Here is a 13,369-nt window from a genome sequence, read left to right as displayed (position 1 = left end):
GAAAATTCAATTTTTTTTTTTACTTTTTATGTATTTTTTACAAATAAAACAAAAACTACGCATCCTATAAAACCTTGATTAGAAAATTTGTATTTTTTTTGGATGTATCATTTTTTTGTAACTTTCATAGCTAGATCACGAAACTGAATTGTTTATTTTTTATTAATTTTGTTGTGATAAAAATTTGAATTTTCGATTTTTAAAAAAATCAAAAAGTTGTTATGACAGTCTTGGAGGGGGGGGGGGGGGTTAAGTTTTCCACACATATAATACGCTCTCGTTATACTCCTTAAAAGCAGTTTTTTCTTTTCTCCAGTGATTTTTTTTATTAGTCCCCCCCCCCCTAATGGGTCCCGGCCGCGCCTCGGGGTACCCAGTCCACCACTGAATACAGTTAATCCAATTGCTTTCTTACTTGTGGTAACTAAATTCTTAGTTATGCTGACTACTTAAACCATTCAACTAATTGTAAGAAAAATACATTGTAGCCTTATCTCAGATCAAGTAAGAATTTATTTCAAATAATTGATTTCTTGAGAAAAGTAGTTGAAAGTTATTCCCCATTATTACAACTACTCGTCTTAGTTCCCTAAGACCCCAGTATACATTTTTTAGTTAACCTGACCCATCAAACATGTTTTGTGACTGTTCCAGATCAAAAAAGGAACTGTGTTCTATAACAGTTGTTACAAGATGGTGACAGAACTCTTCTAGAACAAAAAGGTAACAGTATTCTAGAACACTGTGACAAAATTGTGACCGAACTATTCTAGAACAAAAAGGTAACAGTGTTCTAGAACACTGTGACAAAATTGTGACCGAACTATTCCAGAACAAGAAGGTAAGAGTGTTCTAGAACACTGTGACGAAATTGTGACCGAACTATTCTAGAACAAGAAGGTATCAATGTTCTAGAACACTGTGACAAAATTGTGACAGAACTTTTCTCGAACTATGTGACAGCACTGTTCTGTCAGAGTTGCTATGGAATTTTTCTAGTACAAACTGATCACAGATGCTCTATAATATTTGTTTCAAGTTTATTCTAGAACTGTGCCGTAACAGTATTATATCGAAGTTCTAGAACCCTGTCAGAAGTGTGTTCTAGAATGAATTAGAAACAAAGCTTAGTTCGCTGATACTAAGGTCGAGCTGGCCCTTGCGAATACCCCTAATGTGGATATCTCGGACGTATAATTTATGTTAGTGGAGACTGCGTACGCGCTATCCCGGATCAAAATGTATCCATGGGGATATCAACATTTCCGCCTCGCAGGATATTCCGACGGGTGATCCCTGGAATTACCTGGGACATAAATGGGGTCTAATCGAATATCCCGAAAAATCCTATTGCTGTGAGGGGTACATAACACTGTGCCATATTTGATAATTAACGGTTCTAGAACTGTGAAAGAATTGCCCTAGATTTTTTACAACGCAACATACCAAAATTCTAGAATTGTTCTAGAACTATTATAGATCGGTTGTCACAGCGTTCTAGATCTTTTAAAGATTTGTTATATAACATTTGTAATTGAGTTCTAGAAATGTTACAGAATTGTTCTAGCGTATGGGGGATGACATAGTTACTTGCATGTTCGTAACCTGTTACTAACCTGGTCTAGAACACGTTTTTTGCGTTCGTGAACAATTACATATCTGTTTTGTAACCATGTTTGCTGGGAAATGGTTTAAGTAGTCAACCTAACTAAGAATTTAGTTATCTACAAATAAGGATGCAGTTGGATTAACTATGTTCTTCAACTAAATAAAACTGGTTGACAATTTACCAGGATTTTTTTCAGGACATTCCCATGTGGAAAAGTCGATTAGGGGCAAACTGGGTCCCAGTCAGGTTGCCTAACTACCAAATAGGTGCTCTAATTACTCCCAAATTGGGCTCCAGTCTTGCTTGTAATCGGGATTTGTATCTATGCCCAATTAGGTGATCCAAATGGTAAATATTAATTATGCCTAATTAACTTAAAAACAGAACTTTGTATTAATATTATTTTATTAAGGCATTTTGTTCATGTGCTAAACTTATCAATTTTATCTTAGGGCCATGTGAGCGTAACCTCAACATTTTTTCAAATCCAACTTATTTACACACGAAACACGATATAGAGTTGAAAATTTGGGAAATTAAATGAGAAGAACTAAGAAACTTTTGTCTGGTCCTAAGTTTTTCTAATAGTGCTTTTCATTTAAGAGCGGAAGCTTAGGCGCCACCATGACATTGAGCGGGCATTTAAACATTCAGGACATATTTTTGGTAAAATGTACAATATCGTAGCCAATTTTAATGTAAAAGTGAATTAAAATGATCATAAGTGGGTTGTCAGTTTTGAAATTCACGTAGCTTGCAAATTACCGAAATAAATGCAAATGCGATTTTTTTACTTTGAACATTTTTCTCTCTGAAAATTCGCAAAATCAAAGAAATATGATTTGAAAATGGTGTCAAAATTATTGTAATAAATACGTGAAATTGAAAATATTTTTTGTTCATGTTTTTATGTAGTACTTTTAAAATCAGGGTGACCATTTGACCGGGACGGTAGGAATTTTGTTTAAAAGACGAGAAATATGTCAGTACATCCTTTATGCTTGAAAAATACTCGTCTCTATGCGCACATCGTAACCTCACCCACATATCATTTTTACTGCATTTCGCGCAGTTTTGCATACGCCTTTTAAGGCCATGTGACGAGTGGGTCACGTGACTAGATTCCTACTACACCGACACTTTTTTATTTCCCAAATTATTTAAACACGAAGCGCCACATAGAGTTGAAAATTTGGGATAATAAATAAGAAGAACTAAGGAAGGTTGATCTGGTCATGAATTCTAATAATTGTGGAAAAATTATTTTGAAAATATTTTTAAAACAAATTTTTAATAATTATACAAATTTAAGACCAGACCCACCCTTCCTAGTGCTTTTCATTTATTATCCCAAATGCTCAACTCGATCTGGCGCTTTGTGTGAAAATAAGTTGGGAAATACAAAAAGTGTCGGTAAGTTAGGAATCCGATTACGTGACCCACTTATTACATGGCCCTAAGTGAACCATCGGGAATGTCATCCTTTCGAAATATTAAACGGGGTTTTGCAAATGTAATGAAGTAATAAGTACATTCCAAGTAGGACTTGCACCGACTGTCTCTTTTACACTTTCCAAAACAGCACTTCTTGTGCGCACCAACCTTTTTTCTTTTCAATGGATTTTCTCCTGTTTTGTGAGACATTTCTATTGTGGGAAGTTTTTTAACTCCCAGTTGTTCGAAATAGTTTGTTTTTTTCGTCAATGTTTACTATTCCCACATACGTTTCAGTAAAAAATTGTACTGAACACAAAAATGCTGTTTTTCGCGCTTGCGCAATGTCTTTTTCTAAAATGAAAAGGTCTATGATGAAAAAAGCACAAACAAAACTTTTTATAATTGTGAAAATTTAGGACCAGACCAACGTTTCTTAGTGCTTCTTATTTAATTTCCCAAAATTTCAACTCGATATCGCGTTTCGTGTGAACGTAAGCTGGGTTTGAAAAAAATGTTTAAAAAATGGTTTGAGGTTACGCTCACATAGCCTTAATGGAGAATACACACTTTATTTTGATCCTAAAGGCGGAAGTTAGTATTTTTGAATGAGATGGTCTTTATAAAAAAGCACTATTATTCACTTGCATCTTTACTTTGCATTTCCGCGATTGACATGGTTACTCCATTACGCGTCCTCTAAAAGAAAGAAAGAAAAACGACGAACGAGTGAGGGCGCTAGCATTGTTTTATGCCACGTTCCGATGGATAGAGTTCTTAAATTCCCGAGAATTTAAATTCAGGTTATATAACCGAGAATATGACAGAATGTAGGAGAATTTAAAAGAATTTAAGAGAATTTAAGAATTTATTATTTTTAACAGTAGTGTTATTGCTCAGGTTATCTCAGCGGTTGAATACTTGAAGTTGAATATGTTTCATATACTTTAAAATTTTCAAATGTATTAATTTATTTCAAACAAAAAAGAGAGTTTTTTTCTACTTTAAAAGATAACTCTTTAACAAAATACTGGAATTTTCAACAAGATAATTGAATTTTTAACATGATAGTTGAATATTCAACCTAAAAAGACAAATTGTCGATAAAAAAGTGTCATAGTTTATATTTTAATAAAAAAAGAATGAAATCTATTCAACAAAAGAAAAGAATTTTAAAACCAAAAAAACGAATTTCCCACAAATAAAGATTTTTCACTCAAAAAAAAAAAACAAGTAAAAGTTTATCTAAATTATTGAACCTTCAAACCAAAGGACAAATATTCTTTACAAAAATGCAATTTTTAAACAAAAAATTTGACTTCAACAAAAAATTAATTTTCCACGAAACTGATGCATTTTTACGCAAAAAGAAATGAACAACGATTTTGAACCAAAAAGTTGCATTTTCATATAAAAAATGACATTTTTTCTATAACAGATGAAGTTTTGAACCAAAAAAATAAATTTTCAAACAAATAGTTGAATTTTTAGTTGAAAAAGATTTTAGTCGAGTTTTCACGATCAAACTATGAATTTTTTAACAAGAAATAATTTTCTACCAAAGAAATTCAATTTTCAATCTAAAAAGGTGAATTTTTAACCAAAAACGATGACTTTTAAACAATATTTTTTTATTCTCTAGCAAATAGTTGAATTTTTATAAAAAAAATATGAAATTTATCTTAAAGCAAAAGAATTTTTTATTACAAAAAAGGTGAGCTTTATTTAAAAAAAGATTCCAGTTAACTCAGTAAATTCTCTTTTTAAATTTATTCTCCTTGTTTAAAAATTCTTCTTTTTAGTTATAAATATAGTAATCTAATTAAATAATAATAATCTCAGTTAATAATTCATCTCTTAGGTTAAAAATATAATTACTTGGCTGAAAGTTCAACTGTTTTGTTGAAAAATAAGCTGTTTGATTGAAAACTTGTTTTTTTTTCTTTGGATAAAAAGGAGTTTTTTGCCGTAAATTTAAGTATTTTGTTAAATTTTTTTTAGTTGAAAATTATTATTCTTTCCAACTAAAAATGTAAACATTGTTCTAGTTGAATATTCCATAATTTTAGTTAAAAATTCATCTCTTTGGTTGAACAATTATTTGTTAACTCAAAATTTATTTATTCAATTTTTGATTATAAAATCATGACATTTTTTAGTTCAAAATTCTTTTTTTTTGTTGAAAATTGAGTTTTTTTTTAACTTAAAACGTAATTATTTCAGTTTTGGTTGTCAATTTATCTTTCTCTAGTAAAAATTCATTTTTGTTATTTTAGTTTTGTTTGATTGTTTTAGTGGAAAACTCATCTTTTTTGCATAAAATTCAACTGCTATTCCAGTTGAAGATTCATCATTTATGTTGAAAATTCATCAGTTAGGATAAAAAAATTTTTATTTCAAAATGTAATTTCCGTTTTTTGTTGAAATTTTTAATTTTTAGTTCAAAATTCATCTATTTCGTTGAAAATTAATATTTCTTTTTTAATTAATCTCATTTTTTTAATTCATCTCCAGCAAATAGTTGCATTTTTATAAAATAATATAAAATCTATCGTAAAGCAAAATAATTTTTTATTACAAAAAAGTTGAGTTTTCATCTAAAAAAGACTCCAGTTAACTCAGTGACATCAAAAATTGAATTTTTGTGAAAAAAGAATAAGTTTCTACGAAAAAAATTTGAATTTTCGATCCAAAGAGACGTATGTTTTCAACCAAAAATGATGAAATTTTAACAAAATAGTTCAATTCCCTATCAAATAGTTGCATTATTAGAAAAATAATATCAATTTTGTGCTAAAACAGATGAATTTGTAATAAGAAACATTTTTTTTTTATAATTGGAACTATCCAGAAAATATTTCAGTTCATTTTTCAACACCAAAATATAAATTTTAAACAAAAAGTCAATTTTCTACGAAATAGGTAAGTTTTCAAGAAAAACGTATAACAGCCTAATTTCTAACCAAACAGTTGAATTTTTATCAAAAAATAATTTAATTTCTGCTAAAGCAGGTAAACTGTAAAATAAAAGACAAACTTTCAAAAAAAGAGTTGAATTTTCAACCGAAAAGAGAACGAAAAAATGCAATTTCCTATTGAGTAAAATAAATTCTGAGATTCTCATAAATTCTCAGAGAATTTATTTCTCGTTTATATTCTCGGTAATATTCTCGTTGCCGTTCTCAAAGTATTATAACCGGCTCAGAATTCTACCGATGGGTCGACATGGGAATATGAAAAATCGCTGTAATTTTAAAATGTATAAAAAGCTTAACAGAGGAAATAGATTTAATAGAATGAGTAAAATGTTTTATTCCTACAAGAAAGTAATTTCAGTGGTATTTGTGCAATTAATTTTTTTCACGGTTCCACCAGATTTTGGTTTCCATAACAAAAAGTTTTATTAAAACTACTTTATACTACGTTAAACCCATCGAATTTTTCGTAAGTCAGCAGAAGTTTTTTTGAGCCAAAGAATTTTTTTTACATTAAAAACTTAACAATTTTCATTTTTGCAAAATATATACTTCAATAAAAAAAATTTGATCAACTTTTTAAAAAAATTGGCTTTCAAAGATCTCTTAAGAATTCATTTAGCTTTTGTTTAAACAAACTTTAAATTCAGTTGTAAATATAAGCCGAAATATTATATTGTACATTTTTTCATCAAATGGCCTCTAGCCTAATTTAAAAGGGTCAGTATATGTCATAAATATCAGGATCTGCCCCTGGTCAATCGATTTTGATCAAATTTTGTAAAATTATAATGTTATATGAAAGAAATTTTGGACCCAGAGAATTTTTGAAAATTCTGAAAATTGCGAAAATTACGCCATTCTGAATTTCGGGGTCACATTTTTTGGAATTGTCAATATTTTTGGAAGCGTCAATTGGATTTTGATAAAAATTGGACAAATTAGAAGAGAAGTAATATATTTTAAGAATATAACACAATTTAAAAAAATTTTGAAGTAGGACGCCCCATTGGGCCCAAATTGGTGCCCAAGAACAATTTGGGCAAAATCGGGCACATTTCCACACGGGTTTCCATCAAGTTTCGGATCAAATTAAAAATCGATATGACCTTTTTAAACAAATTTCAGGAACATTTTTAAGTTAATAAAGAATGTTGTGAATTTTCAAAACGCACCCGATTGAAAATTGATAGTACCGAGTGATAAATTGCTTTGTAAGCTTTAAATTTAAATTAATAAAGTACATTCTTACTTTATTAACTGAGTTTTTAAATTTGAATAATATTTAGACATTAAAATACTTACTATTATGGAATGGATGAAATCTATGTAAGAATTTAGGGGACTTTTAAAATAAAATATGCAATAATACATATTATTACTCAATAATTGTTTAAATAATTATCAAATATGTTAAGCAATAACTACTACTCTTAGCATTCATCAAATTTGTATCATTTATCCTGAAAGATAATAACTTTTCACTATTTAAAGGATGAAAAAATTTTCTAAACAATTTAAAATTATTTGAAAAATACTTGGAAACTAGACTCTCATCCATTAAAAATAATTCATGTTTAGAGAATTTCAAGAAATACCGCCTTTAGCCTGAATTTGATAGAAAACTGTTCTATTGACTATACTATAATTCATAAAAGTTTATAAGAAGTTTTTTTTCTATTTTTTTTTTAAATCGAGTTTTTCCCATTATAAACCCCATGTTAATTTAAAAATCCCGGGGACATGGGTTAACATTGAAAAAGAAATATTAACAAAATTGCGGGATTTCTGTTTACGGAAAAAAAAATAAATTGGAGAAGGGGGGGGGGGTATCACCAAGAATCAAAAGTCGAATTTTTACTAATATAAATTTGGACCACTCCAATCATCAACGAGGTTAGTATGCATTTTATTTGATTAATTTTTAGGTAATACTTTTTTGTTCCTAAATATTTGAATTTTTAAAGTAAAAATAAAAACAATTTCGAACCAAAAATGGAGAAGTTAATATTTCATTAAAAAGAATTAATTTTCAACAACAACAAAATAATTTTCTTGAAAAGAGTTTAATTTTGTACGAAACAGTTGTACTTTCTTCGAACCAATTGAATTTTCAAAACTTTATTTTCAACCAATCAGTTGAATTACCAATAAAATAGTTAAATTTTCAATTGAAACTATTAATTTTGAAGAAAAAAAAATCAATTAAAATGGTTAGTCTTAAACTAAAAAAAAATTAGCTTTTAGGAAATTAGTTCATTTTTCAACCAAGTAGTTTAATTTTCCGTTTAAAAAGATGAATTTTCAATGAAAAATGTATCTGATCTAAGATTTTAAATAAACTAAAGAACAGTGTCAGATAGTCAACAAAAGATAATTTTCAACAATATGTTTGAATCCTTGTATAAAACAGATTAATTTCCAAACAGACAGTTCAATTTTTAACGAATAAAATTAATATCCTACCAAAAAAGACATGATAAAATTACATTAATTTTCTACCAAATAATTCAATTTGCTAACAAATTTTTAACCGTAACAGATTAATTTTTAACCAGACAGTAATACTTTTAACCAAAAAAGTTGAAATTTCTACAGAAAGAAAAAGAATCTTCCACAAAGTAGTTGAATTTTCAAGTAATAAAGAAATAGGAAAAGAAAAAAAATTCAAAATAAATTGTTGAATTTTCAACCAATAAGTATGAGTTTCCAACAATATTATTGAATTTTCAACAAAATAGATTTTGAACCAAATCATAATTTTTTAACCAAAATACAACTTTTTCAACAAGATGATCGAGTTTTGATTCAACAAGATAGTTTAATTTTTAAGCCAAAAAGACGAATTTTTGTATAACAAATTTAAATTTTCCTCCTGAAATGTTTAATTTTCAATAAAAAGATGAATTCTCAACAAAAAATGTAATAGTCGATATTTCCACCAAAACAAAGGGAATTTTCAACAAAATAGTTTCAGTTTTAACCAAAGGGTAGAATTGTTAACATAATAATTAAATTTTTGTTTGAAAAATTAATTTTTAACAAATTCGTCAACTTTTCAACCAAATAAATAAACCGCCAATCAAAAAATACATTTTTAACAGGTTAGTTATACTTGTACCAATAAGTAGTTGGATTTTCAATTAAAAAAGATCAATTTTGAAAAAAATAGTTCAATATTCAAAAAATAATAATAATAAAAAAATTGAAAAGAATTAAAATCATTTGTTTTACTGAAAATTTAACTATTCGATTTTTGGTTAAGAGTTTAACATTTTTGTTGAAAAATCAACTATATGGATAAAAAGGTATATATTATTTGCAAATTATTATTATTATTTTTATTTTTAAACTGAAAATTTAACTATTTCATTTTTAGTTAGAAATTTATCTTGTTTAGTTGAAAATTGATTTCTTTTGTCGAAAATTTAACTAAAATTTCAAGTTCAAAATTTATTTTTTTTTTTGGTCCAAAATTCGATTATTTAGTGTAAAAAAAAGGAGAAAGTTATGGAAACGTGTACTTTGAACTATGAACTTTGAACTTTTATTATTAATTTATATGAAAAAGGCAATTTTTCATTTATCCAATTTGAATTTTCGCGGAACTTTAGCGCTAAAGTGGTTTCTGCAGCGCGAAAATTCAAAGACAGTTAAATCAAAAATATTATTTTCTATTTTCTACTTAATAATTTACAAAAGCGTCACTTAATATACCTTATTTACTCTTCATTATTCTTTGTCATATTTTTCCCAAGTATTTTATAATCAATTAAAAATTTTCAGAATTCTCAAAAATATTTTTTGTATGTAATTTGAATATAGCGAAATTCGGTCAAAATTTCTTGTTTTGAAATACAAATTTTATTCACCTGCTAATCTTCAAGCATTATGGAAAATGTATATAAACCACATTTTAGGGTCTTTAAAAGCTTTTCATGTTAGTTGAGGTCCGATAACGAAATTACTGCCCTGAGAGTTGTTTATCGAACGCTGGTTTTATACAGCAAAGAATAAAGGTTTGATTGTTTTAAACGCAGCTCTACTTACAATTAATTATATGTACTGAGCTTTCCATAATTCCATGTATTTTACCCAGAACTGATATTATTTTTAATTATTTATACTTTACCGAACTAGTTCCATTTGCAGTATTAAAAAATATTCGCATGCACAGCACCCGGAAATGTGTCCAAATTCAGACAAAAGTAAATCCAATTTTTTTAAAAATGATATTCAGATTTGGATGAAACCGCGTCAAGTTTTACATGTTTTTCCCATAATAAAAAACACGTTTCATAAATTTTATTCAGAATCGTCAATAATAGGTGAATCGAGTTGAAACTCAACATTTATCTTCACAATTAGCTACCTAATACAAATCAAAAATTACTTTTTAAATATCACCTTATAATTATTTTGAATAGGCTCCAAAAAAAGCCCCATAAGTGAAAATGCAGGATAATTAGATATTTACGTAAATCATTTAAATAATGTATCATTGTTTTTAGTAATTTTCTCTTATGTATAATTAGAAATCGCGTTTTTTATCAAAGTTTTCCACATATATTTAACTTATCAGTTAGAGCTTAAATGTAAATAAATTAGTAAACAAATTCTCGATAAAAATAGAAATAAATTTATTTAGATTTTTATAAATAAATCCAAGATTAATTGATAAGACCTTATAGAACTTTAATATTATTAAATTTAAAAAAATGTATATTTCATATAAATTGTTTAAATAATGAAATTGAAGATATTAAAAAAAGATTAATAAAATCAATAATTAATTAAAATTGACAGAAATGATTCTTCAAATAATTTATTATTATTTTTAAAAATACGTAGTATCTTTGATTAATGTTAGAAAAATTGAATTTTTTTAGAAATTTGCAACCTTTTATCCACTTTTCACTTAGTGCGTAATTAATCAAATTTGAAAATATTAAATTAAAATTAAAATTTTTAATTCCTAATAACTATCTTCTTCTGTATTATTATTAATTATTTGTGGGGTTTTCTACATTTTTCAGCTTTTTGTCCACTTTTCAATTAGAGTGAGGTTATAATTAATACAAATTAACTAATACAATTGTTTAAACAATTTTTTAAATAATGTTAATCATGAATTTTATAAATCATTGTTTTGTCCACCTTTCAATTAGAGCGATGTAATAATTATTCAAGTTAACATGCATAATTGTTTAAACAGTTTTTTAATTATATTGTTTTCGAATAATGCTAAATAGTTGCACTTTTTTTTTGAAATTTCCCATTTTTTGTGAACTTTTCACCTAGAGTAGGGAATTAATTAATGCAATTTAACAAATATTATCTTTGTAAACAAATTATTATTATTATTTATAGAAACCTTCTCCTATGTTCATGCTGGATAGTTACGGTTTTGTTCTGAAAATTTTAATTTTTCGCCCGTTCCTTACTTAGTGACATAATAATTAGTTCATGTCAACAAACATAATAGTTTAAACAATTTATTATTATTTTTGATAATATTCTCATTTTATAATTTTTTACATACTGAGGTAATAATTATTGCAAGTTAACAGACATAATTCTTGAAACAATTTATTATTATTTTTTTAAATACATATTATCTTTGAATAATGTTAGAAAGTTGCAGTTTTTTCAGAAATTTGCAACTTTTTGTGCACTTGTCACTTAGATTGAAGTTATAATTAATACAAATTAACTAATATAATTGTTTAAACATTTTTTTCATAATATTAATGAGGCATTTCCTAAAATTTTCCAGTTTCTGCCCAGCTTTCAATCGGAGCGATATAACAATTATTCAAGTTAACAAGCATAATTGTTTAAACAGTTTTTTAAATTAAATTCTCTTTGAATAATGCTAAATAGTCGCACTTTTTTTTAAATTTCCCATTTTTTGTGAACTTTTCTCTAGAGCAGGGAAATAATTAATGCAATTTAACAAAAATAATTTGTTCAAACTAATTATTATTTATAACAATCTTCTAGTTTATTTTCTAAAATTTTCTTATATTTTTCCACGTTTTAATAACAGTGAGGTACAATAATCAATTCAAGTTGACAAGCATAATTTTAAAAATTAAAATTACGTAATAGTCAACTCAAGTTAACAATAATTTTCAAACAAATTATTATTTTTAATTATATTCTCCTTGAACAATACTAGAAATTTGCGGTCTCTTCAGAAATATGATACTTTTTCTATATTTTTCACTGGAAGCGAGATAAACATGAATTAAATTTAGCAAAAATAGTTGTTTAAACAATGTATTATTGTTTTTTTCTAGCATTATCTTTAAATAATACAAGAGAGTAAAAAAACAGTAATTCAATTTACCGAATGTAATTATTTAAACAAATTACTATTGTTTATAACGAACTTCTCCGATAATAATGTTGATTAGTTGCGGTTTTTGTATAAATTGTTGTCCACTTTTGGTCAGATTTGCAGTTAATGAGATAAAAATTAATGCAATATAACAAACATTAATTTTTACTTACTTAAACAATTGAGTATTGTTTATAAATATCATCTTTTAGATAATTTCTATAAAGTTTCGATTATTTTTGAAAGTTTCAAACTTTGCTTTGGCTTTTTGTTATGAACAAATAATAAATAAAGAATAGAGAGAATAACTTTTACACAATATCTTCCTTTTTTGTGAATATATTTTTATGAATTAAAACATCCATTTGAAATATTCTTTTGAATTACAATATGGATGATATTACATGTAAATTTTCCTTGAAATCAGTAACTGAGCTCCTTTTCCCAAATTAATATTAAATATTTGTTCCTAACCAAAAAATCAAATAAAAGCTGAAAATTTCGGAAAAACCTGCAACTTTCTAGCATTACTCTAAGAGAAAATAGGTATAACCAATAATAAATTGTTTTAATAATTTAATTAATAATAATTTAATAATAATTAAATTTAATAAAATAATAATTTAATAACTTATGTTTCTTAGCTTGCATTCATTATTATCTCGCCAATTAAAAGTGGAAAAAACTAGAAAATTTCAGAAAAATCGCAACTATTCAACATTAATATGTGAAAAGATTCTAGTTCTGTCCCTATACTTCCCCTCCGTTGATCGAAGCATGGTCGGACTGACGTTATGATTCGGGGGCGATATGCATGAAAATTCGAATAAAAATTCGGATTAGCCTATTATAGATGTTTGTACATATTATAAGTTTGGAAACCCCAAAAAAATGAAAAATGAGATTTTTAATGTGGGAAGCTGTACTATCTCAATACGAACGTAGAAATAAGTACATATTGATATAGTTCAGAAAGTTTCTGCTTTTGAACAAGTTTCCAACCGACAA

The 13,369-nt window shown here is 26.8% G+C and overlaps 1 pseudogene; it reads left to right on the top strand.

Moving 5' to 3' along the window:
- Nucleotides 1-1,084: 1,084 nt before the first annotated feature.
- LOC117175768 lies at nt 1,085-1,234 on the top strand (annotated as a pseudogene).
- The last annotated feature ends 12,135 nt before the right edge of the window (nt 1,235-13,369 follow it).

This window comes from Belonocnema kinseyi, chromosome 6, assembly GCF_010883055.1.
Source record: "Belonocnema kinseyi isolate 2016_QV_RU_SX_M_011 chromosome 6, B_treatae_v1, whole genome shotgun sequence".
NCBI lineage: Eukaryota > Metazoa > Arthropoda > Insecta > Hymenoptera > Cynipidae > Belonocnema > Belonocnema kinseyi.
This window is presented reverse-complemented; position numbering and strand designations above follow the sequence as displayed.